The 27,767-nt window shown below is 39.7% G+C and overlaps 1 pseudogene; it reads left to right on the top strand.

Annotated features, from left to right (window-relative positions):
• Positions 1 to 5,929: 5,929 nt before the first annotated feature.
• On the top strand, positions 5,930 to 16,917 carry LOC102009452 (annotated as a pseudogene).
• Positions 16,918 to 27,767: the final 10,850 nt, after the last annotated feature.

Here is a 27,767-nt window from a genome sequence, read left to right as displayed (position 1 = left end):
ATAGTAAAGATTATTTTCCCAAATGTAATTCAGGTCTAATCTGCTTTAACACCTTAAATCAAAGTTAGAGTCAGAAGCATCTGGGTTTCAGCAGACTGGGCTGAGTGCACCTTTGAAAAGATCAGGACGCTCAGATTACTCAGTAAAGGACTCAGTAACTCCATCAGTCTTTGGAAAGGGAATCTTCAGGGTCAAGGCTTAAGGGCCGTGCTGATACCCTTGAACACTGTACTCTCACTTACTCCACAACTATTTCTCTTACAAGTTCTTAACCAGATTCTTTTGTGTCATCTGAGGTCTGTAGCTGCTGAAGACTAGAACATTGTACAACAGTCAGCACAGAGAAGAAGAAACACTTCAGTGTATTATTATTGCATGTTACTCTTATAGGAAATACGAGATTCCACAGCTCAGAGCTTGCTGACTCCCAACATTTCCCTTCATCCCGCTTTACCCCTAGCCCCATCCTTTCACATTCCAAGTAATTCTCAGTTTCAAAGGTTTGAGACCAGATGTCAACAACAAATGCTATATTTGTAAGGCATTGTTTGAAGGGGGGAAAAAAAAACCTCGTGTTTCCTTCATGCAATGAAGCCTAAAATTTTCATTTACAGATTTCCAAGCTATGAAGTTTTATGTAGAGGACACTATAATGGGAGACAGTGGGAAAGATGATAGCTGCTCTTAGATTTGGTTATGAGGAGAAAAGAAGTGGTATGTCACCCATATTTTCTCTAAACTTGTTTAGGCCCCCTCTTTACAGATAAGTCACTCAAGGTAGCCTCTTACATACAACAGTGTGAGACTAAAATGTATATGTGGAATTCTAGAATGATCACAGTGTTGATAACCATATGGTGTGTGATACTCCTTGAATTTCCCAACTGAAATAGTAGAATAAAAATCACACATAAGCCATCAGCTTCTGTTCAAGAGAAAGCAGGGGAAATCCTCAAGGCGTCATAGGAATCCAAGAGCAGGAGAACCCAGAGACTGTTGTAGGTACTCGTGGCAGAGCACACACCAGAGCTGGGGAGCGGCTTAAAAACTCCCACATAGCCATCTAGGCAAAAGGAATCTACAGAGAGATCTGAAGGTACTGACACTCTAGACCCTAGGATCTCTCAAATTAATAACCCAAAGCCCCTTCCAGGCTGAAGCCTGCTGAGGAGGAGCTACTGGAAAGAGAGTCCCAGTTGAACAGGGTGAAGAGCAAAGAGCTCATAAGAAAAAGACCATGCTGATAAAGGTAGGAGTGTGCCAGGGGAGACCCAACTGTGGGAATTGTTGATGTTTCTCACAATGACAGAAAAGCAATGGAAGAAGGAGTTCTAGGGATGATAAAATGCAATAGCTACTTCCTCTTAGGCGTTCAGGAAAACCATTTCACATAAAAACAGCCAACTGAAAAGGACAGAGGGGAAGTGCCACACAGAGTTCCTATAAGCAAAGTAGAAAATGGACACGAAATCACATTCCTACAAACAAAAAATTAGACACTGAAAAGGCACTTCACCGAACAAATCAAAACTGTGACCAACCCTCTTGAAACAAGCTAAAAGGCTCTGACAAACATTCTCTCTGCCACCAAGTTCCAGCCCAGCTCCTCAGAGCACTCTCCGTAATAGGCCTCAACCTTCACCTATGAGTCTTGAAGAAGCACTAACATAGTTTCAAATAGCTCAAAGCCACATGCTACGGTGGCTCAAGCCCTCTTATTGTGCCCGCTTGAGAAAAATCAAGCTTCCAAAAGAACTCACTGCTTCTCCAGCCAGTGCCTCAAGATAGGCCAGTTCCTCCCTCCCCGCATTTCCTCAAATTTTTTTTGGAGGTGCTGATGACTGACCGGAGATCCTAACAAATCCTAGGCTAGCACTCTGCCCCTGAGCTATTCCCTCAGCCCTGTTTTCTGCTTCCTGTAGTTTTCCACTTTCTTGACTCTGTTGAACTCCCACTCACCTCTTCCTCAGTTTTTCTCTCTCTCCTCAAAACACAAGATCACCTTAGTACAAACTGAAGTTGAGTTCAGTTCATGCTGGGCCCTTTCCCTTGTTGCAAAAGTATATTACTGAAAGAATTCTGCCCTTCACAATTTAACTAATGTCTGGCTTTCTTTACTTTGACAGCACTAAGAATTACAAGACATGAAAGTGCAACATTAATAAGAACTAGAAAAACTCAGAAATAAAGTGATAGAATTTATGAGGAAACTAAAAATGCATTGCCCCAAGCTAATTTGTTATTGCTAAATTTTGGGAACAACCCAGATGCCCATCCACTGAGGAATGGATTAAAAAAATGTGGTATTTTTATACAATGGAGTATTACTCAGCTATTAAAAAAGATGAACTCAAGGCTTTTGTAGGTAAATGGATGCAGCTAGAGACCATACCCATAAGTGAAATAAATCGGACCCACATGTGTAAATATCATATTGTCTCCTTGGTGTAGGAACATGAAAGACTAGGTAAAACTCAAAATGTACAATAGATGATAGGAAAGGGAAAGAAATTGCTCAAAGAAGGAATGACTGGGATGAGGAAAAGAAGAAAAAGGAAAGAAGGAATGCAAAATACAAATATATACATGAAAAGCTGTGGTAACTGTATTGCTGATGTCTGATGGTGTTTTGAAATGAACAGTTAGTGATTACAATTTTTTATGTTCTGATCAATTGTGCATGCTTGTGTCTGGTGGTCTGAGCAACTGATTTGAAGGTAGCAATATGCAACGGAATTACAATGGCGAGCTCCTACCATCTTGTCTAGTGAAACTCTGTATTATCTCTACTGTTTTATAGAAGAATTATTTTCTTATTCCCTGTAATGGTTTGAGCAAATCTTTCATTCTTACGTCTGGTAATCTGAGCAATGTAGTTGAGAATAGCAATATGTAATGTAACAACCACTGTTGATTCATATTATTTTGTCTTGAGACTCTGTATCACTCTGAATATTCTTGCTTTGATTTGCTTATGTTTGTGATACTGGTATGCTGCTACTGTTCTATTTCTTTGCTTGTTTGTTTCTCATTTACTACTTTCTTTAAAATTAAAAAAAATGAAAAAATGCAAAAGCAAATAAACTCAAAAGATAATGGAAATTGAAAAGGCAAAAAAGATGTACAGAAAATTAAGGAGAAAAAGGAACAAACATACTTGTGTTAGATTTCTAGTCCATATATTAAATATTTCCAAATCTTAGAGGACAATAATTCTGTTGCTTGGTTTCTAAGGGCCAGATGGGATATTAGTGGACCAGTGCATTTCTGCTCCATAATGCTGGGGACTTTGGGCAGAAAACTTGAAGAATATGAGCGGCAATTACATAAACACCTACTCATTCCTACACCTGGTGCCTGGTGGTTGATGCTGGCTATTGTATGTGAGCCCAGCTGGGTCCACTGGCTGAAGCAACTGTACCTCACCCTCTCTGGACAGCCTGGGACTCCTCACAGTATGGTGACAGGACTTCAAGGACAGGCAGCCCAATATATAAAAGGACACAGCCTGGGACTCCTATGGTGACAGGACTTCAAGGACAGGCAGCCCAATATACAAAAGGACACAGGACAAATGTATTCTTTTTATGACCCAATCTCAGAAGCTGTTGGCATCATTTCTTTTCACCCATTGGTCAGGGTAATCATAAAGCATGACCCAGATTCCAGGAGAGAGAACAGACTCCATATCTGTTGAGATGTGTCAGTCACATTACAATAGAGTATGAGCTGGATTGGAATAAATGTGTCAGTGTAATCGCCTACACCTAACACAGAACTTCTAATAAGAGTCCTGCATGTGTAAACCACAGTAATTGAAAAGAGAAAATATTAAAAATGTTAGTCAAAGAAAACTTTCCTAAAAGTAGAAAAAAAGTTGACATTGTACTTTGTAAGGGTACACAATCTACCTAGGAAAAACAACCCATAAGGACGTAAATGCAGACATTTAGTATTCTAGTAAAATTACTAGACTCTTAAAATATTCCTTTGGACATTGAAGCAAACCAATGAGTTCATGTACAATGAAAGTAAAATTAAAATGTTATTTTATATTATTACTGTATTACTGTATTATTCTATTTTTTGGGGGGGTAGGTTTTTTCCAGTACCGGGAATCAAACTCATGATCTTGAGCTTGCCAAGTAGGTGCTGTGCCACTGAGCTAAACCCCTAGCCCTATCACTGTATTGTTCTAGAAAACGAAGGATTGATATATTTAAGTTATTAAAGAAAAGAATGTGAGCTAAGAATTTTATACACAAATAAACTGACTTTTAAGAATAACATCCCTATTTATGAACATACAAGAATTTGGGGAATGCTGTTCTTTTGCATCTTTCTTGAGGAATTACTAGCTAATAGACACTGCAAATAATTGAAGAAATCTTGAAAAAAAAAATGTCTGATGGAGGCATGGACTTCCAGAAGATATATTCTGTAAGGCACAGATAATCGATGTGAGATTGTTAATCCATCACAGAATTAATTGGGGTGTGAGGTTATACATATGTAGATGTATATATATTGATTGATGAAGCCATTCTAGAACATATATGTATTTTGGACCATTGTTCTATATATCATAACTATATACAATTTTTTACTTGTCAGTGGAATAAAAAAAATTGTGGTCTTGTTAAAACTATTATTTTTAAAAATTCAACTTTTATGCATCAAATATAAAGTGAAGATTGGTGATCTGCCCTTCTACTTTGTTGCCTGAAAAGAATACAAAAATTCATTAAAAGCAGAACTTGCTCTTTACTGCAGTTATGCCTGACTTCTATTGCATGATTGAGATTCTAAAGCTCAATGTTTATCTAATTAGTTAGGCTTTAAAATTAAAACAAGTAGTGATTTAATAGTAATCTTGAAGATTTGAAAGTGTATAGGTCATAATGTGATTTCTTAATGTGGTACTGAAATATTATTGTCAATAAGCTCAAGTTGGCAAGGACAACCAATCTAACATTATTAGATGACAGTAGCACAATGTGTGTTTATTTTTTAACTGACACTATAACATTTTTCTCTCACTATTCTTCTGTGGCACATACAATGATATTCCCCATTTCTTCAATTTATCCCAACACTATATTAAAAAGGCATACATTCATTTTAAAATATCCTATTGACATATTTAATACATTTGAAAAGGAAAACCCATGAGCTGTTGCTCACAGAATGGTCAATTTTAACTTTATATTCAAGATGAATTATGATGCCCAGTTAGGTTAATTGGCTTTTGGATGAGAAAAAGAAAACTGGCTTTGCACTAATTCTCTGTCTTGGATATGTTTCCTCAGATAGCTACACGGTCTGTTTCCCTGTTTTTGGTAAGGTGTAGCTCCTTCTCGGCAAGATTTCTACACCACCATCTTTAAAACTAAGTGCTCCATTCCTACACTGCTTTTTCATTTCTACATTCTCTGTCTCATGCTAACACAATATTTTTCTGTTGTATTCACTGATTGATTCCCAGTATTTAGAAGAAGTACCCAGCACACAAGGAAAGCCCTGGATAGATATACTTTAACTAAAGAAAAAATTAAATAACAAATGAAGGGAGGTTCTGGATGATTGCAGAATATCCTTATGACCATAGAAAAAAGGTTGTTCAACATTTTTTGGCACGAGACATCCTAAACCTCCTTACAAAGGTAGAGATGGTTTTCGTTGCTTGTTATACAGAAGAGAAAACTGGTATGGTGATCAAAGAGGATGCATTGGTCATCCAAGGTCGGCCACTGATGGGACACTTACTATCAGTCCACATCTTTAAGTTCTGAATTCAGTGCCTAATTCTTACCACTGTAGTAGTTAACTTTTGGTAATCTACTTTGTCAGCGAAGCCTGACAATGTTACAATTAGCAGTAAAAAAATCATCTTCAGGGATAAGGAGAGATCTCCAAGCGCGGCCGCAAGATGGATATGGGATTCTTCTGCAGAACAAGTGCAGAATAGGATAATCAGTTCAGCAATAAACAGAAGAAACTACTGAAGCAGCTGAAATTTGCAGAATGCCTAGAAAAAAAAGATGGACAGGAGCAAAGTAAATTTGGAAGTTATAAAGCCTTGGATAATAAAACAAGGAAGAGAAATCCTCGGATTTGAAGATGATGCTGTGATTGAATTTATATTCAACCAGCTGGAAGTGAAGAATCCAGATCCCAAAATGATACAAATCAACCTGACTGGGTTTTTGAGTGAGAAAAATGGGAGAGAGTTTATAGAAGAACTTTGGCCCCTGATGTTAAGTGCACAAGAAAACAGTGTTGGAATCCCTCTGCTTTCCTAGAGCTAAAGAAAGAAGACGTAAAACAGGGAAAGACTGAACAAGAAAAATTGGCATCCATGAAAAGGCAGGATGAAGACAAAGAGGGATAACTAAAAAAAAGGCAGCAGAGAAAAAAGGGCAAGATCTCGAAGCCCAAGAAGAGGCAAATCCAGATCTCCTTCCCCTAGAAGACAATCTTTCCAGGTCAGGGGACAGAGAAAGCACAATCATTCTCAATCTTCCCATCCCAGAACCAAGAGCCGGAGTCCTTCCCCTGCGCCAGAAAAGAAGGAAAAAACACCAGGGCTCCCTGAACCTTCAGTTAAAGTAAAAGAACCTTCAGTACAAGAGGCCACATCTACTAGTGACATCTTGAAAGCTCTCAAGCCCTAACACATGCCAGAACCTAAAGAAACCTGTCCAGAAAAAAAAAATCCAAAAAAGAAAAGGAAAAAGACCCTGCCAAGGTCCCTGTCACTTTCCAAATCCAGGTCAGAGACCTGTTCTAGCTCTTCTCATACTCAACCACGAAGGCTCCCCAGGTCCTGGATCAAGATCATATTCACCTAGAAGGAAACCAAGCCCAACAAGGAGACCATCTCCTCGAAGAAGAATTCCACCATGACAAATGCTGCCTCTTCCAAGGCATAGGAGGAGTAGATCTCCAGTAAAACGAAGAAGACTTTCTTCAGCATCCTTGTCTGGGAGAAGCTCATCATCCTCGTCATCTCGTTCCAGGTCACCACCAAAGAAACCTCCCAAGAGGACACCCAGCCCCCTTTGAGAAACTCGTAGGTTATCTCCTCCAGCAAGTCCTCCAAGGTGAAAGCACAGATCATCACCTCCAGCTACTCCACCACCAAAAACTGGTCCTTCCCCAACACCCTAGCAGCCAAACCGTACAAGAGAAAGCCGTGTTCCTGTGTCTCCAGGTACTGGAAAACATAAAGGTACTGAGAAAAGGGAATCACCAGCACCAGCACCAAAGCCCAGAAAAGTAGAGGTATCTGAATCTGAAGAAGATAAAGGTGGCAAAACGGCTGCAGCTGATTCCGTGCAGCAGAGACTCCAGTACAGAGGACAGAACCCGCAGTCTTCATCTGACTCTGGCTCCTCCTCTTCCTCTGAAGATGGGCGACCCAAGGGATCCCACGTGAAAAATGGTGAGGCGGGCAGGCTGCGGAGACATTCCCCTTCCCGGAGTGCATCTCCATCACCACGAAAGAGCGGGAAAGAGACTTCCCCTGAGGTAGGCGAAGGAGAAGGCCCTCCCCTCCACTCATCAGAAAGCATCGTGCTTCTTCACCAGCTCCTGCTCCTCCTCCTCTTTCTCCTCCTCCACTTTCTGCTCGGTGCAGATGTCCCACTCCCTCACCTCGCCCTCGGTGGAGCTCTCCTTCCCCGAGAAGGTGCTCTCCTCCCGTACAGAGGAGGTGCCCCCTTCTCCACCTCCAAAGAGAAGAGCAGCTTCACCCCCACCCCCTCCTAAGAGAAGGGCATCGCCATCCCTCCACCAGAGCCCAGATCTCCCCCTCTCCACCTCGGAAATAAAAAAGCCTCCCAGCCGCCAAGAGATGCTGGCCTCCTTCTCTCTCATCAAAGCAAAGGAAAGGGTCTTCCCCAAACCGCGCCCCAGGGAGACCCTGTCACCACAACCAAACAGTCGGCATTCTCCCTCACCCTGGCCTGGAACTCCTCAGACCTCAAGTCCTCCACCTGTTCCAAGAGGAACATCAGCCTCACCCCCAAAAAAGGCAGCCTCCATCCCCAAGTACCAGGCCCATTAGAAGAGTCTCTAGAACTCCAGAACTTAAAAAGGCAAACAAGGCTGCCGTACCAAGTCTGCAGTCTGTAAGAAGGGTTTCATCATCTCTATCTGCTTCTGGATCTCCAGAGCCAGAGGCTAAAAAGCCCCCAGCACCTCCATCCCCTGTCCAGTGTCAGTCACCCTTTACAGACTGTCCCCTGCTGTGCCAGTCAAAAGGCTAAAAGCCCAACGCCAAGCCCATCATCACCAGCCAGGAATTCCCATCAAGAAGGAAGTAGGGGAGCTGGGGATTTAGCTCAGCGGCACAGCGCCTGCCTGGTAAGCTCAAGGTTGTGAGTTCGATTCCCGGTACCAGAAGAAAAAGAAGAAAAAAAAAAAAAGAAGGAAGTGGGAAAAAGGACGAGAAACACAAAAAGGATAAGAAACACAAGAAGCACAAAATACACAAGGAAAAGGCCGGGCTGCAACCGCTGCGGCTCCTACAACCCCTGCAGCTGCTGCCAAAACCATCTCAGCACTACGAACCCCAGGCAGCCCCAGGCCCGGAGGAGGAGACTGAAAGCGAAGCTGAAGATAACCCGGACGACTTGGAGCCGCACCTGCGGGAAAAGGCTCTGCGGTCCCCGCGGAAGGCTCAGGGTCCCCACGGTCCTAGGTGGGAATGTTTGTTAAGATGTAGATTTTATTTGGTTTGTACTCATAAAATTGCAAAATTGCTAAAATGTGTTTGAGGTTTAGACTATGACATTTGTTGTAATAATTGCTGGGTTGAAGTTCACCATATAAAAAATGGGGGGCATGGATTTACATTGCAAAAGGTGTCCACAGTGTATTAGTGACATTTTTTTCATTGACAACTGACACAAATTCATTTAGAGTAAAATACTTTAAGTCAAAAAATCTCTTGTAAAGAAAAAGAGGGGAGTTTAAGTATTGTTGGCATTCTTACAGTTTCTTTAAATGCCCCCTGGCTATTCCTGGGGGGCTTGCCCTTTTTTCATTTTTTTTTTTCTTTCTTTTCTTTTTTCTTTACTTTTTCTCATTTAAGTCTTTACGTGCATTTAAGTTATGTCTCCAACCTTGCATGGTTTGTAAGCTTGTCCAGCAATCAGACCACTGTTGAAGTACAGTACTACAAAAGTATAAGTGGATGTTCTAAGGCCACAATCTCTCTTGGTGCCTGTGGAATCACTGCTGAAATGAATCAGGAATCGAGCCCCAGGTTAAGACAGAAAAATGAAAGCACGTTTTGCAGGACACTAGGTTTACATGGGTGTGTAACAAGTTAATTCACAACACTGGAAATGGGTTCTACTCTGTTCTGGGTTGCTTGTTTCTTCTCCCTTCCTCTTCACCAGCCCCCTCCCTCCCTCCTCACCCGCTTCATGTACAGGCAATTAACTCATCCCAGGAAGGATCTACCCTTCAGTTATATGACATCTTTCTTTTCTGAAATGTCCTGGCTCCATTCATATTTTTGTCTTATTCTTCCAGTTGGGATTATATAATGTTCAGACCTCTTGCATTTGGAAGCTGCAAGGGCCTGGACTTTGAAAAAGTATCTTGATTTCACTGTTTCTGATTTTTGTTTTTGTTTTTGCTTTTGTTCTTGTTTTTTAAGCTAAAACTATATGAAGGTGGTGGATTATACAATAAATTCCTAAATTTAAAACAAATCATCTTCATATCAATATGTAACACGACAAGCATTGTTAATTTCCTACCACTTTGTAACTCTGTATTATTTTTATTGTTCTTTTGCTATTTTGTAAATGATTGTCTGTTTGTTAATGTTTTCCTTCTTTTATTTTTAAAATAAAAAAATAAAAATAAATCATCTTCAAATGTTGAAAATTCAACAATCTTGAGTAGAAATAAAAGAAAAAATTTAAAAATTAGGGTGTAACTCAGTGGTTTCTAACTGGGAGAGGTTTTACATCCCCATCCCTACCCCACCCCAGGGATATGTGATAATGCTTGGAGACGTTTTTGTTGTTGCAATTGAAAACATACTGTTGAGCTCTTAGGCTCCTTGAGGGAGGGCCCCCAACGCACAGGGAGCCACAGGCAGGGAGCACTGGTCTTCCAGCTGGCTCACTTCCTGCCTCGTAGGCCCCCAGAGGGAGAGCCCCCGGACCATGGGGAGCCATGGGCGGAGAGCGCCAGTCTTCCCACCGACAGCTCACTCCCTGCCTTGTAGGCCCCCAGAGGGAGGGCCCCCAGCGCACAGGGAGCCATGCAGCCTTCAGGCCGGCCGCCACTGCTCAATTGAGAACTATCATGACACAGAGAAACAATGACACAATTGGCCCACCATGCACCAGCTGCAGATGCCCACCTAAGGACATATGTGAATCATTCAAACATGGAAAAACCCCTGGGAATACATGCTATACAATGGGCCACTCTTGCTCCTGCCATTGAGAACCAGAAAGGTCTAGAGTCAGCAGAAGAGCAGCTGCTGAACAAGGACTTGGAGAACATGAGAATGCAGACTAAGCCCGTAGGGTCAGAGGTCCTGTGGATTGGGGTCATGAGAGCCGCTGGGAAGTTGTAAACCAGGAGGACCTTGCACAATAACTGTGGAGAATCCCTGGAAGCCATTCTTCCCCTGACAGTACAGGCTGTGGTGGAGCCCCAGAGAAGTCTGCAACAGGATTCCTGCTGCCTGTGCTGACAGTTGGGGAGAGGACACTAACTGGTTGTGGGGTCCCAATGCGATGGGAAACTGGAGAGAAAACACTACAAAAAATGGCTTTCACTCCAGATGGCTCACTTGATTTTTGACAACCCTTAGGCTGTAACTATTTGTTAGATCCTTCTTGTGTATCTCTGTCTTCCTGAGAAACCACTTCTAAGATACCAGCATGTATTACAGCAGTCATTGATATTTTCCTACTAATCTATCCATAACTCTGTAATGTTTGTATTGTTCCTATCCTATTTCATAAATGGATGCCTGTTTATTATTATGTGTTTCCTACAACAACCATTGAGAATAGTTAATGATTATTCAATTGGTCACTCATGTATAGTTCTATTTATTTTCTTTCGAAGATACCTAAGTAGAGTACAACAACTATTGACAATCTCCTACCTCTTTTGTCTGTAACTCACTATTATTTGTCCATCTGTTTTCCTGAGAAACTATCTTGTAGATAACAATATGTAAAACAATAGCCATTGATAATTTCCTACCACTTTGTCTGTAATTTGGTAAGCCCCCCCCCATTGTTGTTATCCTTCTCTTACTCTTTAAAATAAAAAAAAAAGAAAAAAGAAAACATAATGTTGAATCCAATGAGTAAAGGCCTTGAAGCTGCTAACTAGCTTACAATGAATGCATAAGGTTGTTCTTTACAACAAACTATTTTTGGGCTCAACATATCCACAGAGCTGAGGTTGAGACATCCTAGTAACCTGAAACTTGTTTAAACTGCTACATATCAAACAAGACTAATGAACCATGATAGTCAGTATAAGGGTAAAACGATTCTTCTTACATTACCTTAAAACATTTAGTTCATTGTTTTAGCTTTAAACGTTGTTAGTTAACCAATATGCTTTGCCTACATATATAAAAATCCTTAATTGGCATTTAATTACCACTCAATTCTTTTTCTTGTAATTAACTCATTAAATGTCTTACCAAGTAAAAACAACACTAAGTAAATGGGCTAATTAGTGTCTAATTATCAGTTAGAAAAGATTACTACGAATGACTTACAAATGGCTACTTTCTTTACTACTCCTGGGAATTTCGATTGTTAACCTTAGGTAATTGACTACAATTTACATACATGATGTAGACATAAAGCATATGACTGTTAGAGCTGCGGGAAGAGAACCATCACTTCTTGGGGAAAGAAGACCTTCAGCCAAGGGAACACTTAGATTCATAACCATGGACTTTCATCCTACAATAGCCCAGAAAAAGGAGTGGCACATTCTAGTTAGATGGGAGACAGCAGAAGCGCTGAGCTAAGTAGGCATGAGAACCTTGCTCCTCAGATGCTGGACTTCTAGATCAAGAGCTAGAGTTCAATAATCCCATGAAGAAGGTTTTATTACTATGCCTGTTTTTCAGGTCAAGAAACTGAGTACATTGGGATTCAACCAAGAAGGCACACTAGCAGTCTACACCAGAGGCGCTCTTTACTGCCATTTTGGAAAACACAAGACAAAATTAGCCATTGGGTAACAGAGTCAAACAGGTTTATTTTACTTTTGAAATTATTTTACTTTGTCATTTTAAAGAGTGGTTGGTTCCATAGGCAGCCACTCTGGCCTGGGACCCTTCTGCCACTGGATAGGCATTAACTCAGGAGGTTTGAGAGTCTATAGATCTGGGTTTGGGTTTCCACACTGAAGATTACTCATTGCATGGTATGTACAGATATTTAATGACTCTGAACTTCAGTTTCGTCTTCTGCAAAATGGAGAGAACCATGTTTATTCAAAAAGATTGCTATAATTAAATGAAATCAAATGCTGGCCTTCTAATAAAAAATTTAGCAAGGGCTGGGAAGATAGCTCAGTGGCACAAATACCTGCCTGGTAAGTACAAGGTCCTGAGTTCCATTCCCCAGTACCAAAATAAAATAAAATAAAATGTTTAGAGCAACATGCAGTACACAGAAAGTGTTTCATTCCCTTTCTTGCGATAGCAAAGAGCAATCTTAAAAAGTTCTGTTGTAGTTGAGAAGTATGATATATCCTATAAACACATACTAACATTGAGAAGTATGCTATATCTATAAGCCAATACTAAAATTAAGAAGTATGGTATATCCTGTAAACCAAAGGCTACACAAGAAAATGTTTCCTTTAGTTTCATGGTTATGTGAAGTAGTATTTGTAATTAAGAGAATGGCAAAAAATGGTAAAGCAAAATAAAGAGAGCTGCTATTTTGATGGAATCAGATCTACTTCCGGATAGGCACCAGAAAAAAGTTTATCAATCCACTTACTCTTTTATTTCATCACTCAGTACTGAGTATTTATTGTTTTGTAGAAAGTAAACTCACTAGAAAGATAGAAAACTTTATAACAAGAAAATAATTTATTGTAGAAATGATTTATTGTAAAACTATTGTAATAATAAATTACATTATTAAAATTATTATGTAATAACAATGTAGATTATTGTAATAATTTGCTGTAAAATAATTTACTGCATGAATTATTCACTATTTCATAAATATTTGTAGAGAACTATTCTTGGGAAGACAGGGGAGAGCACCAAGATCATAGCTGCTTTTGGAACTTAGCAGGTGCAGTGCTGTATGGATTGTAATGGGGGAGGCTGAGGACCTCAAAGAGCACAGATACACAGTACCTTTCAGGTCAAGGACATAATGGGGGTATCCCAGTGAAATGTAGCTGAACAGAATTTTGAAGGAAGAGATCTAGAAGCACCAAAATACCTTACCTATGAGCCCTTGACCTGGAATCACAGCTCTTACTTCCTGTGGAACCTCAGGGGTGTCGGTGAACTGCTTCATGCTTTGGGTTCCTCCTATATAAAGCAAGGAAAATAGGACCACCTACTTCCGACCAGGATTGAAATAATTGAACACATTCACCAGTGTAAAACCCTCAGAATTACGTCTGCCTCAAAATTAAGAGCCCTGTAAATTTAGCGATCATTTTTTAGCCAGTGAGTTTCAGTTCAAGTGAGAAGTACAGTGGCACGTACACTGGATATGAGACGATAAAAGATAGAAGCACTTGAAGAATTGTACATCGATTGGCTTGATGGGGGCAGCACATTCCTGTAGAGGTGCAGACAGATTGTAAGGAACGGGCCCCAAGTCCTATCCTAACAAACCTAAAGCTTATCATAATGGGTATGGGAGCTATAGAAAAATTTTAAGCATGGAGATGAGTAGATCTCATTTCCAACCTAGTAAACACGTGTTCACAGTGAGTTTAACAGTATGTAAGGCAGGTGGGCTCAGGGCAGAAGAAACTTGTATCAAAGAAACCAGTTTCAATGCTTTTGCAGTTAATTTTCCAAGTGAAAATGCAAGGACCTTGACCTAGGGCAATGGTGGTGAACCTACACTACGCATGCCACAGCTAGCTGTTTGCATCATTGAACACTCTGAAGGGCTCACCATCACTGACCTAGAACATTGACAGGGAAGATGGATGACAATGTTGTGGGTGGAATATTTGGCTTCACATCTTGTCTTGACTGCCTATAAGACTGACTGTAGTTCTCTTACCCATATATCGGAGCCCAAAGTGTAAGAAGAAGGTATTTGTGTACTTTCTTTGGGGCTGGGACAATGTGGCTTTTCTTTCCTTTTTGTCCTCATCCTCAACAGGTACTTCTTTCTGAATGCTCTCAAGGATGAAGCAGACTCCTTTTATACTTAGAATAAAAGACTGTGGGAGAATCACTGCTCTCCAAGGGCTGGCAGCAGTTTTCTTGTGCCCAGGAGCCCTGAATGAAATGCCAGTGGTAAAAGGACATGTACTGATTTGAATCCTCAAGTATGCTTTGCTACCAAGACTGCTCCCATTCATTATAACATCACCTTGTACTCATTTCTTGACACGAGGTTAGAGCAAATTTAATCTTATTCATCCCACTGAATTAAGTCATGTGCTTTTGAAATATGCATCTGAAATTACTAACGATTTGAATTATTGCCATTTCCATAAAATGTACTAATAATGAGTTATATTACTCCCCCACTTCAGAGAAAGAACTAATTTATCCAGGCTGCCTAAGCTACTTTTAGAACCTCCTAAAAAGCATGCACGAATGTGATTTTGAAATCATGGTACTGCTAATGTGCAGAGCTCAATTTGTTGGCAAAATTCCTGTGGTATTCTTGATGAATGACTCCAGGTGTAATGATTAAGGTCAAATATTATGGTGTCCCTATTGAGATTTTTTTCTATAAAAACTAAGGGGAAAATTGAATGTCTTTTACTATAACAGTTTTTAATAAGCTGGGTACCACCCACACCTGTTCAGGCAAGATTCATCTCAGTAAAAATGTGTGCTTTTCAAAGTCTTAATCATAGACAAGAAAATCAGAGCCTTAAAACTTATAAAATCATAAAATTATAGGCCTAGGAAAGGAGTTACATTGTTCCCTTGGCTCAAGATGAGACCGTACATCTCATTGGTTGGTAGCATATCTTTGCTAAGGGATAAGGTTGTTTCAGCTGATCTGGTGGGAAAGGCAACTGTGTATTCTTTTTCTCCCCTTCTACCTGGGAAACTGTCAATGCTGTACGTTTGGTCAAAGAATACAACCTTCTACATAGAAGGGCAAAAATAAAATAAAATAAAATAAAATAAAAATAAATAGAAGGGCAATTTATCTTATCAAGGGTATTCAAGGACCTGTACAGTCCTGCAAGTTCTATGTTTAGTTAGACTAGTGGACGAGTGACCTAAGACAGTAAATTTACCAAGACCGCTGCAGTGGATTGACAACTGGTGGTCAACTTATAACCCCCAGCAGAACTGAGTAAGCATGGTGCTGAGTGTGGGAGGCCCACTTGAGGATTGTTGCCAGCAGCATAATCAGCAGAACTGGAGAAGAAGATATGAAGTTGTTGGGAGCTGAGAAAGGCCGTTGGGAGCTGGTAGAAGCTGTAAGGAGTTGGTTCTCTTGGAGGAGCTCGTCATGCTGGCTTTCCTGATGAACTTGGTTGTTTTCATCCTCCAAGGAGTGCGGGACCTTGTTGGCACTGAGTATAGCTTCAGTTCACTTTGGGGGAGCTCTGATCCTCACTCTGAGCATTGCTTCCTGGCTCTGGAAGGGAAGAAAGTACACAGCTCAGTCTCCTGCAGAAGCTTGCTGCACTGGCTTTCCTGATGGGAACTCAGCTGTCTTCACCATCAGAGGAGCTCAGGACCTCACTGTTGCTGAGGATGGCTGTGGTACCTTTTGGGGTAGCTCTGGTTCTTACTTTGAGCATTGCTTCCTGGCTCTAGTGCAGATCCCTCAGCCTGCTAGCACAGATCCTTCATCCTGCTGGCTCAGACTTCCTAGATTCCACCACTGACCTTTGGGCCTTTGTAGCACAGATCCATGAGACAGGCTACATAAGATATTGTTATGTGCTCTGGGCCTCCAGGTGGATTTGTGGCTGGCATTGTTATGAGCTCTAGGTCTTCAGCTGGACTCATGCGGCACATTTCCATGGGGCCCAGCTCCTTGGTTAGTTTCCTTGGTCTTAGTGTGTGGACAGATTTCCTGCACTCTTTTGTGTATCATTCTTTGGGTGACTTTTATAAATAACCTTATAAAATATGCATCCTGTATTATTTTGTTCCCCTTGCAAAAATATCTCCCAAACCATAACAACTGCCTTTCTCTAAAAACCTGTTCCCTAGATTGACATTCCTCCTAGTTCAGAATGTGAGTGTAATTGTAATATGTTTGCAAGGAGAATCTTCAAAATCAAGTCTCTTCTCTTGTTTTTGCAAAATGAAAACACACTTCAATGATATGAGGTGTGGCCCTTGGATCATATGACTAGCTAAATGTAGGCATGGATTAGAACTCCATTATTGCACATTATCCAAATAACCTACATTTTGGTGCTGTGGAATACACTCGTGCTTCTAGTTCTCTTTTGATATTACTGAATTTCATTTTGTTCTTCAGTATTTGTAAGGGAAGAGATAGGGAGAGCTTAATATCTGGCTCTGTGGGACAGAAGTTTACAAGTTGGTGGACCACTGTTGAATTGTTCTGTGGCTTCAGAGAATATGGCAAAGTGCCACAAAGGTTGGAATTTCCTCTCCAAAGAAACAATCTCAGCATTACTAAGGAAAACCACACTGACTTCCCCACACCCTATGAAGAAGTACAACTGGCACTTGATCAGTACTGAAGACAAATAGGACATGGATATCCAGGAAAGTAGAACCTGGAACTTTCTACAACTCTTTAATGTGCTGTCTCTCTCCCAACCTTATAAAATAATCAAATGTCCTTACCAATCCTTTCCAAGTTCTGCTTGATATTTAATTTAGTAGGGACTTGTGCTAAGGGCTGCATGCTTAAGAGGATTTATGAGCAGGCAGGCCATTTGGAGCAAACTTTACAATTTCGGGATCCTAACTCCAACTTGCTACAGAGAATATTATTTTCTTTTTGGAGTCTTAATTTGTGCAAGAAGAAAAATCCCCATGAAAATTAGATCTGCTTTACCTCAAAAAACCCTGTGCGTTCTCTAGATGTTTCCATCAGGACTGAGTATTTAAATTATTGAAAATATGATTGCGAGTATGAGTGGAGGGTGGATAAGGAGGTGAGCAAGGAAAGTTCAATGGTTCAAAGTCACTGAGAAAAAATCACTTGAGCATTTCAGCTGGTGTTCGCAGGAAGGGAGATTGGTAAAGCTAACCAACAAGCCAACAAATACCACTTTATTTATCATTTGTTTATTTACCTGTCTATCATCTATCATTTTAAACTATTACAGACTGTGAAGTATCTGTGAGCAATAGTGGTTTTCTTCTGAATATTAAAAAAAATGGAGGGGCCTGGGGATTTAGCTCAGTGGCACAGCGCCTGCCTGGCAAGCTCAAGGTTGTGAGTTCAATTCCCGGTACTTGAAGAAGAAAATAAATAAATGGAATCTGAGTTAAAGCTAAATCTGGTGAATTTTTAAATAATAGGGATTAGATTGAAAAAAATAGTTTTCCACATACACAAGAACTGGGAAGGAAACCATCTCTTGCTTGTACTCCTGTTAACATTAGCCTTAAAGGGGCTGGACCAGGCAAAATAAAATTATTTTTGCTAAGGACAAGGTAGTATACATTTTAAGCATTTTCAAGTCCCACTATCAAAGCCACTCAACTCTGCCATTGTGGTAAGAAAGTAACCAGAGACAACTCATAAACAAATCAGCATGGCCGTGTGCCAGTAAAACTGTGCTCAGAAGAGTAGGCAGTGGGCTGAATTTGGCCTGTTGGCTGGCCACCGTTTGCCAGTCTTAGTCTGGACTTTCATGCCAAGGTGACCACTTAAAATCTGAAGGGGCTTAAACCTCCAACTGAACATCCAAAGAAAAAGAAGATATGTATGAAAAGAAGGTAATCAGGTGAGTAGGTTGCCATAGGTACCATATTGGTGAGTAGGTTGCCATAGGTACCATATTGGTGAGTAGGTTGCCATAGGTACCGTATTGGTGAGTAGGTTGCCATAGGTACCGTATTGGTGAGTAGGTTGCCATAGGTACCATACTGGCAGACACTATACAAAACTTACAAACAGCCCTTGACTTTCTCTTGGCTTGACATTATTGACTTTCTCTCACACAAAGCAAAGATTTATGGATTAAGGGTATGCTTCCAGTCTAGTCTACTTTAGAGCATCTTAATTGTCAACAATAAAAAATAGATGTCATAGAAATGGGGGGAGAACTGGTCATGAATCTAACTCACCTGAGTCTTCTAAAGGAAAAATCATAATACATTTCATAAATAAAGCATGAAAATGGTGATATAAGACTGGCATTGAGATAAAAAGAAACTAATCGAGTTCAACTAACTTTACTCAATCTTTTCCTATGAAATGCCTTGTAAATTTGAAAAGGCAATTTGCAGATATTTTAACTCACACACTTTAGAGTTTCCATTGGAGGGATTACGGCTTTAAGATTCACACACCATTTATCACTTTGTTTTATGCAGGGAAAAGAAACTGCCTAATGTCCCTATGTGTTATCATTTGTTAAAAGCTTTCCTTAAATGTGATGATAAATCAGTCTCCAGCTGAGTGTCAGCAGCATTGTCATACACAGAAAAAAATATATGGCTGTTTCTCATATATTAAGCTCCTCTTAAAATAAAAAAAAAAAAGTTTATTTTATCTTCCTAGAATCAAACAGAGAAAAGACCTTAGAAAATCTCTTCTTTGACCACCTAAGATATAGCCCTGTGCACATCTTGGGCTTCTTTGCTGCATAATAAAGGAACTTCTCAGACTACCGTAGTGGGTCCTTCTAGCAAGAACTTTTCATTTGTCTGCTTTGCCATTACTAGTCATAACTTTGCTAACGTCTAATCTAAGGAACTTCACCATTTTTCCTATAGAAATAATATTTAATTTCTTTTTTAAAATATAACCGTTCATAATTTCAAATGAGCTGAATATTCTCAAGCAAAAAATGCAGTTAGTTTTCCTCTCTTTGCTGGAGAAGGCCCAAGTTGGATAGGTTCTTAGATTACATAAAAACAGCCTCTCTTTGTTCCATTCCTGATCGTTTAATCTTGAATTACAGCTTACACTTGATCTATGGAGATATCCTTGTGCTTGTACAATAAGCAGATCTTCTTTTGCTGATCTGGTCCTTCTGCAAGGGAATCATTTAATGTATCTGTGCTCTAAGCCCATGTAAATGGCACTACAAAGCCTGTTTCTGTGTTAGGAAGTCAAAAACCCACAGCCTTCACTAGCGCAGCTATCAAGTGTCAGGGAAAGAGATCGGATTCAGAGCAGAAAGACCTTGGTTCAGACCCAACGCTAACTGCAGACATTTTAACCAGTTCATAAGCTTTATGTGATTCATCTGGAAAAGGGGATTGTACTAACATCTCCCTCAAAGTCATGAGGTTTAAAGGAGATGATGAACTTGTGAGAATTAATGGGGATATTGCATGTAAAAATGATTTGTGGTTATCAGTTGCTAATCTAATATTTTGGGCCAATAACGCTATTTTTTCTGTACGGAGAAAGTCATCTTAGGAACTTACTGCTAACTCTCCCTTGAAGCAGATTGCCTTGGGCAGAGTCAGGCATCGGAGATATAGATCATCCTCAACATTCTCTGATAAGTTCCCGCTGCCCTTGCCGCTGTCAGCAAATCCTGTCAATGTGTGCTTTTGTCGCCTATGCTGATGTTGCCTGAAATTCCTAGAGCAACAGCATTCTACTCAGCTACAGAGGCAGTGACAAGATAGAAGACAGTGGGATAGAAGGAAAAACAGTGTACAAAAGGGTTAAAGGGTGAATGGAGAACTACACAACGCTACTCCAGAGTCAAATGATTTTGGCGGGGGTGGGGAGGATTTTCCCAAGTGATCTCACAGTTAGGAATGTTTTCACTCAGTTCAACAGGTTAAAGAAACCAAGCAGTAAATTGGAACCTTGGACAAGGGAACCCCACGCTCAAGCTAATGGCAACAGAAAGTTCTCAGAAGTGTAATCAAAGATGATGACTGTGCTTCAGTAGCAAAATCTTAACAAGTCTCAGCTGAGAGACTAAACTTTCTGTATTATAACATCCTAACCACAAGAAGTGGGTAACCCATCATAAATTATGGAATAACAGCTGCCTTTGATCAAGAAACAGAATAACAAGAAGAATAGTGAATGAGGAACCAAACAGGTCACTATAAAATCTTTAACTTTCTTAGTGAAGAGGGTTAGGATTAACTTTGAATTAGAGTATTCAAATGCACATAACACCATATTATGTAGAATTTAATTTCTACATAAATTCTCATAGTTCTCTTCTAAAATGTACAAAGTTATTGCTAGTCTCAACTGTTTTCTTCTCTCTCCCTCCCCTCCTTTATTCCCCTGTGTGTGTGTGTGTGTGTGTGTGTGTGTGCAATCATCCCTTGGTATCCATAGAAGAATGGATCCAGGACTCTCTTAACCACAGCTACCAAAATTTGCAAGCATTCAAGGCTCTGGTATAAAATGGCATAGTATTTGCATATGATCCATGGAATCCTTTCTTATCCTTTAAATCATGTCTAGGCACACAGTATGCTGTGCTGTTCAAAAATAATGACAGGAAAATATCTGAACATAGTAAGTATAGATGAAATTTTATTTTCAAACATTTTCAGTCTGAGGTTGAATCTACAGGTGGAGAATCAACAGGTATGAGACTTAATGGAAATAAATATACATGATATATATATATATATATATGTATATATACTGTAACTTGCACCAGGGCAGGCCTGTTAAACTCACTGTGATAGGATCCTAAATCCACAGTTCTTAAATGTGATTTTGCTGTTTATGTGCCTTTTGTGCTTTTTGACTCCCTAGTATTAATTAAGCTGTGTTCAAACAGTCCAGTCTCTTCCATCAAGGACAGTGTCAGATGTGAAGGGCATCAGGATTAAACACAGGATGTGTTCTTCAGAGAGGAAGATCCCCCTCTGGACACATACATGTACATATATACACATATATGTGCACATGTGTGTATACATGTATGACATGTGGTGTGTGTTGTGTGTACATGTGTTGTGCACATGTGTGTACTGTATGTAAACAATGTGTTATATGTACACATACATACTGTGTGTATATACATGTGTATGTATAACCTTCAAAAAGCAACTGAAAAATAGTCTAAAATCTGATGACCAGAATAAGTGAAGGAATCAACTTCATCATCTCCAGCAGAAGTGTGCCATAACCAGGGGTTTTTTCCTATCGAATTTCACCACAGTTTGTGCTTCCTGTGAAATGTTCTACTGACTTCCTCCCACATATTGTGAGCAGAAACTATTAAAGAGTCTGGAATTCTCAAATCATGGATGTTTGTGGGGAGTGGAGTGGTGTGGTGAAAGAATATTCCTTAAATAAACTAAACTCAAGATCCTATAGAATTCACACTCAAATTCTTACAGAAAGAAGAGATGAGTTCTTAGGAAAGCGGATTAAGAAGGAAGGACCACTGTCCAGAGGGGGACCTGCCTCTCTGATAAACATATCTTGTGTTTAATCCTTATGCCCTTCATATCCGGCCCCCAAGGACACCGTCCTGGCTGGGAGAGACTGGGGTGTTTGAACACAGCTTAAGTAATACTAGGGAATCAAAAAGCACAAACAAGAAAGGCACATAATAAGCAAAAATTATGACATTTAAGAACTGTAGGCTTAGGATCCTATCACAGCGAGTTTAACTGGCCTGGTACTATTTACAGAACATAAATTATACAATCAGAATTGATTTAAATACTGTCTCTGCTATAATTAGCTATACAATATTGGGGAAGTTCATTTCCATGAGCATGATTTTCTCATCTTTAAAAAAAGGGCAATTTTGCTTGTGTCATATTAGGTAGTTCAATCTCTCAGCAACAGGATTGATCCAGAGATTTATGTTACTCCTACAGTCGGCTAGTCGAACACTCTCTCCTGAGAATTTGGAATTTTAATTAAGACACATATTGAAAATCTTTATAGTGCAGTGACAGTGATTCCACTACTCTGGAGCGACCATAAACTCCTGCTCTGTGCTACTGCCAACAATCTTTTCTTCTTGTTTCTCTAGCGGCATAATCAACTGTTTCTTTTATCCTGCCAGATACTCTAGGATCCTTCCAAAAACTATTAGTGGGTTTGTTTGAGGATTTTTGGGGGGTTGGTTTTTGTTTTGTTTGTGGCCTTAAGTAGAGGGAGCGTGTTTTTTGTTTCTTGTAATTGGAAGAATCTTGAGTCAAAAAGAAGTAATTCCATACCAGGAAGGAGAAGGCTATGTGTAATATTTTCTTGTGAGATTGGCCTACAGTAAGAGCTATGTCCCCAACCCTCACTCCACTATCACAGCATCCCCATTGCCCATGACCTGGGAATGCTGTTATATAATGCCATTGCTCCTGATGACAGGATTCTTCATTCCCCAGTCCATGAGGTTTGGGTGACCTGTGACCCAGGATGGTAAACTGAGTCATCCACTTCTGGAGATTCACTGGAAATGATTAAGTTAGGACTGGACCACGGCCCAAGTTCATTCAATAAGATTCAACTCTAGGAATTTCATTTAAATTATTGCAAAGAGTTTTTTCCTTCCTTTTGCTTAGTGAGGGAATGGAATATAAAACTGGTGGTATTAGGAGCAGTCTCGGAACACAAGCCGATAACTTGCCTAAGAAGGAATCCACAGAGGAAAGCACAGCCAAGAAGCAGGGGGAATAAAGATTTGGAGATACACTTTGTGGAGATGGGAAGTGGATCTGGAGATTGTGGTATGGAGGGAAGAGGGAATGATTAAGATGGGATGTGCATATAAGTGAGTGCAATTATTATGAATTACAAATATATACTAATTAAAAAAACCCTTTCCCTGAGAGCCTAGATCTAGCCAGACCTGAATATAATCTTGATGCAAGTACCTGGATCTCTATAATATAAACACTATTTTGTTTTAAAGAGAATAATAAAAAAGCAATAAAAATGATACAGAATTTCAAAACAAGATGATAAGAAATTAACAATGATAATTATATTGCATATAGTTATCTTCAAAGTAGTTGCTCAGATTACCAGATATAGGTGTGAAAGACTGGTCAAACAATATAAACACTAACTGTTCCAGTGAATTAATAGAAATTAGTAGTACAATTATCTTAACTATCTTGTGTGTGTGTGTGTGTGTGTGTGTGTGTGCATTCCTTCCATCTTTTCTCCTTTCTAGTTGTTCTTTCCTTTTGAGCAGCTTCTTTCCTTTTCACAATATCTACTGTACCTTTTGGATCTTACTTACTGTTTCAGTTTCTTATACTAGGGAGACAGTACAATATTTACACATGCAAGTCTGATTCATTGCATCCAATAAATACTATTTTGTAAAAAGTATTTTATACTTTTTAGTGTGTTTGTCCTATTTGTAAAGTTTTTTGTGCTATTTTGTAAAATGTACTTGTTTAGCTACTTATGGGACAGGTCTGTAACATTTTAGAGCTTTGAGCTGCTGATATGAGATGAACTGATACAACCTGACCATACCATCACAATCTGAATTTATGTACAACTGTTTGAAACAACTGTCTGAAAATGGTTTTCATAACACATTTGAAGGCTTGCCTATCTAATTTCCTTTGTTCACATTCCTCCCCATTGCCTAGAAGCCTGGCAGAGCTGAAGTTACCCAACACACATAAATAACTCCTTAAAAGAGAAGTTTCATCTCTTCTGGACAGCTCAAGGTAAAAAGACGTACACCAGCCTGTCTTTCTGCTGCTTCATCTGCTAAGATTCACCGGCAACACAAATCTTTCCCCATCTTGCCAAGACTGAGTATGTGACTCAGCTTTCGCAAGGATTGAGCGCAGTAACCCTTAACTGGCAACGCTTAACTGTCTTCTTGCCCGGAATGCCATATTTCCTACTGTGGAGTAAAGACAAGTGCTTGCTTTAAAGCTTGCTGATGATGTAGAAGCGACTCTTTCACTGCATAAAGGTCACTCATCCAGAAGAAGAAGAACCATTCTAAGTATCGCCTTTGAAACTGGAGAATTTATTTCTAATCCAGTTGGTTCCTAGTCTGGAATGGCACAAGAGCCACTAAATTCCTTTGTCTCACACTGGTTTGAATTGTACTGTCTGTAACATGCTTCCCAAGAGGTCTTGGCCCGTGTAGTGGCTGCCCCAGTGCATCAGGATTATGAGCTTTGCGGTTTTAGACAAGCTTGAGTATAATCTGTTCTTTCATTCTCAGAGCTCCTTGACTGATGAGTTTCCTGTGTTCTACTTTTTGCTAATCCCAATCCTCATGGGTACAATATATTTTCAGTTAAAGATGCTTAGCATACATTTATGAAGTGAACTCAAATAAACATTCATATTTAGTGACCTTAAGTAATTTTTAAAATGTTTCTGTTAAGGGTAAGAATCATTCCCTCTTTACTTTTTTATGCCCCATACCTAAGAAAGTGCTTGGTGTAGTAGTTGCATAAATTAGTGAAATTAAAATAAATTAGAAATATTCAGTAATTGGCAGAGAGGGAGAGTCTGGGTGGGTGACCACCCTGCTAGAACCCTGGAGACTATACAAAAATCTTGCATGCAAAAATTATCCCTTTCTCAAAAGAACAAAAGGCTGAAGGATATTAACAAATGTAAACCAACAGCTGTGCAAATTGGATGCTCTGGGAGGGGAGAGCTGTTGTATTTGTGAAAAATAGGGACATCCTTGAGTATGATTATAATAATCCAAACAGGAAGAAGAACCTGGGCTACCATGTTGTGCAACAACCTTTTGCATTGTTCTGCTGGCGCTCACAGCAGCTCTGGGGCAGCCAGGGGAGTCACATTCAAGGCAAGATCACACACCCTTAGAATAGCGATCCCACCCCTCATGTCCTTCGCCCATCATTCCAGACTTACATATCCAACTAAAGCAGGGAAGAAAGACTTTTAAACAAATGAATTTAAACCCTGTATGAGCAAACTCTCTAGTCCATGGATAGTTCTAAGCAGTAGCTTTCCTCTAGCTAGACTAAATTTGATAATGTCCTGATTTGATCCAGTTTGACACAAACAAATTGGATCTTCTATGAGCAAAATGGTTGTGAGGCCATCTGCCCTACCTCCTTATAAGACTCAATGCCAAAGTGAAGTAATGTACATGCAATTGTTTTGTAAATGTGAATAAATTTTACAATTAAACTTTTATGATTACCCTCCCTTATGCCTCGACCTGGTATCTTGGCTTTTAGGATTTGGCCTTATGTAAGTTAAGCACTGTTACTGAATAGTTAGATTAGGTCAATGGCCTCAAACAAGAGCCCCAAATCACACTGGCTTAACACCAATTTCTCCCTTATGTCCCACTCTATAGTAGGTTAGCAGTGGGTGAATTTCTCCAGCTTCTGGCATCTAGTGGTTTCACCCAACACAAAATCCAGAGTCCTCTCCTGCTACCGGAAGATGGGAAGGCAGGGTGAAGACAGCACACAGGAAGATTTCAGGGGCACATGCACGTGTTTGGTGCTCACGACCTCTTACACAGGACACACGCCCTGCGGGAAATGCAAATGATATGTTTGCTGGCATCCACAAAGATGAGCTGAAGAAAGAAAGTGGTGAGCACTGGATCAGGGACACTCAGCCAAGGCACTGAGGAGCTTCCGGAAGTCTTGGTCTCACATTACATCAAGAGATCCTCCTTACCCATTGCGCCTTACTACTTGTTTTATAGACACATCATAAAACCTAATGAAGTGTCTTCTGGAGTCCTGGAACTTCTTCTTACTTTATTCCCACAGTGTTTAAATATAGTGAGAACTCAGAATATGCTTGGCAAATCCACAGATTTAATCAAACACTTGATTTTAACTCGTTTAAAACATTCGAATTCAGACTCAGTGGTGATTTCTTAAATATCTGCTACAAGGCCAACTGGCACCAAGAAATGGCTGCCTGATCTGAGAAGTTATTTTTACGTCCTTTCCTCTTTCTAGGGCAGAGGCTCCCATTACCTAACAGGTTCAGTACGTAGTAAGTATAAATACTTGCTGTAGCAATCAAATGAATGCATGGATAATTTAGTAAATTAACACAGTACCAACCTGGACATCTTTTTGATATTTTTTTTTACTTTATTAGTACATGTTTGCAATTCATGCAGCATACGGTCATCTTGGGGAGTGGTTCCATGGACATAGTACAATTGTTTCTTCTTTTTTTTAATCCCCCATCACCACTACTGGTTCCCCTATTCTCTTTTTGTACTTAACATTATTTGTCTTAGCTCATGTTACGGCATATAGTGTTTACATTAATTGGGGTTTTATGTTCCTGTACATGGCACATCATTTTTCTCATTTCCTCTTCCTCTCCTCCTCACCCTCTGGCCTTGTTCCCTTGGAGTATTTCCCTATTGAGAGAGATCTATCCCTTTGTCCCTTTCTATCTATCCATTACCATTTTCTTTGTTTGTACTGTGCCCCGCTCAAAAGAGAGATACCATAGGGTATTTAAGCTTGTGTGTCTCGTTTATTTAACTCAACATTGTGTTTTCCTGGTGCATTCATTTCCCTACAAATGTATCATTCTTTATAGCTGAGTAGTATTCCATTATATATACATACCACATTTTCTTTATCCAATTCAGTTTTTAGTTTTATCCAATTGTCTGTTGATGGGTACTCTAGTCACTTCCAGGATTTAACTATTGTGAATTGTGCTGCTGTAAACATTGGTATGCATGTATGGCTGGAGTATGATAACTTAAACTCTTTGGAGTAGATATCTAGTAGGAGGATACCTGGGTCACACAGAACTTCTAATTGTCAACCCAGAAGTTTTACACATTAAGTAAGTTTGTTATAGGGATCATCGGAGTATTTGGAAATCAGTAACTTTTCTGACATCCTTGTAGTCCTCTGTAAGTGTGTGACCCTTACTCACACTTCATAAATGAAGAACTAAAACCCGGTGAACAAACTCCAGAGTTTCTCCTCAATTGGACACAGCTTGTTTACAAATGACTTGGTGCATCTTGGGGCTAAACCTCTTCCTCCTCTGAACAGTAGTTTTTATTGTCACTCATGTGGGACTTATACACTGGTTGTACCAGCTTATTGTCTTGTGTTAGTGTCATCTTTTAGATCATCACATATGGCTTCATCTTGGGAGCACTTTTCAGATTGGTAGAAAAAAATACAAGAATATAGTCATGAGTCATTTTCTTTGTTATTTCTCATTGTCTAACAAACTCACCTTTATCAGACATAGAGGAGAGATTTGATGAATAGTCCTGGAACTCAATGATAAATTGTATACATTCAGCAGAAGTGTAACTGTAACATTAGATATAGCATTAAAGTCACAGCCCTTTCCATTAGAGAGGATTGTCTAGGTGAATACAAATAAATGAAGCAAACACTGTGCAAAGCAATACATGTTATCAAAGAATAAAAGATTGGAGAAAAGAGATGAAGATGCATAATAAATTGCCTGCATTTTATTTAAATCCTA

The sequence above is a fragment of the Chinchilla lanigera genome, unplaced genomic scaffold (assembly GCF_000276665.1).
Source record: "Chinchilla lanigera isolate Chin_1 unplaced genomic scaffold, ChiLan1.0 scaffold00050, whole genome shotgun sequence".
NCBI classification, from domain to species: Eukaryota; Metazoa; Chordata; class Mammalia; order Rodentia; family Chinchillidae; genus Chinchilla; species Chinchilla lanigera.
This window is presented reverse-complemented; position numbering and strand designations above follow the sequence as displayed.